Source organism: Tribolium madens, unplaced genomic scaffold (assembly GCF_015345945.1).
Source record: "Tribolium madens isolate multiple individuals breed KSU strain unplaced genomic scaffold, Tmad_KSU_1.1 Scaffold_19;HRSCAF=116;Tcas5.2_LG9, whole genome shotgun sequence".
Taxonomy (NCBI): Eukaryota; Metazoa; Arthropoda; class Insecta; order Coleoptera; family Tenebrionidae; genus Tribolium; species Tribolium madens.
Genome location: NW_025400983.1, coordinates 1,212,166 through 1,213,426, shown reverse-complemented (window position 1 = coordinate 1,213,426; position 1,261 = coordinate 1,212,166). Strand labels below are relative to the sequence as shown.

Genomic DNA, 1,261 nt, shown 5'->3' with positions numbered 1-1,261 from the left:
TTACTTTTTGTGTTATAATTTTTTTTTAAAGTTTACGTTTTCTACTAAACAAAATCGACCAATAGAAGTTTAGCTTAAAAACGTTGTGAAATGCTAAAAAACATGGCATTTCATTAAAAAAAACATAAATTCGTTTTGTAACTTATTTTTGAGGCACGCTGTATAGTTAAAAATAATTCCAGACGATGCACTAGTTTAGTATTTATCAATTTCCTATACAAATGTTATATAATTTTAACAATTAACTCACTGGGACTGTATATATTTTTTTAATAAACACAGTTTGTTTCAAATACATACATGTCAAGTTTTGTAAGAGTGTTACTTAGCAATGGAAGCTAATAGTACAAATAAAATCAAATTTAAAAACGTTTTGTAGAAATTGTAGGGGGCTCGCGGCATAGCCGCTCGCCCCCCCATTAAAATTCATAAAGCCGTACTTTGTGGAAATATTTGTTGGCATATATTATTTTAGAAACGTCTGACGTGAAAACTTACATAAATTGTCATTTTGACCATTTTTATATCACTTTAATTTATACATTATTATTATTTCGTGAAGACAAATAATTAAAAAAAAAAAAACGCTTGGTTCCATAATTTATATTCAACTTGTGTAATAAAATCATTGTGTAAATGTTGTCACTACCACAGCGTAAAAATCCCTGAAATAATGTGAAATTATCTGAAAGAAAAAGCTTCCTTTGAAAAGCTTGCTTTGAACGCAGAGGGGTCGAGATCAGTGTGATACTCTCGAAGATGAGCGATGGCTTTCTTGTTTCTGCTTTACGACAAAGAGAATCGTTGTGTTGAAATTTATTTGTGACACAGCAGTCAGGCAAATGGTGCGTCTTGAGACTGCATTATCTCGGTTCAAAAGGTCCAGGATTTGTATCAATTCAACACCCATGAGGCTTGAAAGTAATCGCAGTCTTTGTATCGACAACAACGACAAATATTTAACCGAATTATTCACTTTTTTGAATAAATAATCACGAGCCATAAATTCAATCGAATTTAATCGAATTCTACTTTTCAGATCTTTTGATTAGTTTTTCGACTTTATTTCATCCTATTTTTCAATTTTACAGTTCAGGTTTCTTACTTTCTTCAGTCGTTTAAGTTCAAGTTTAACTGAGTTTTTCTAATTGTCAAATTTGTAATTAAAAAAAAAACTCTCAAAAAAACATTTGAGAAAATCACACGAAGTTYCAACATTTTGACTAAGAATAAGATAACAAAGTTAGAGCTCTAAATTAAT

The 1,261-nt window shown here is 29.9% G+C and overlaps 1 protein-coding gene across 2 annotated transcripts in view; it reads right to left on the bottom strand.

Annotated features, from left to right (window-relative positions):
* LOC123013759 (juvenile hormone esterase-like) overlaps positions 1-1,261 on the bottom strand; it is a 162,898-nt gene that overhangs the window by 67,187 nt on the left and 94,450 nt on the right. The gene's annotated exons all lie outside the window — the stretch shown is intronic.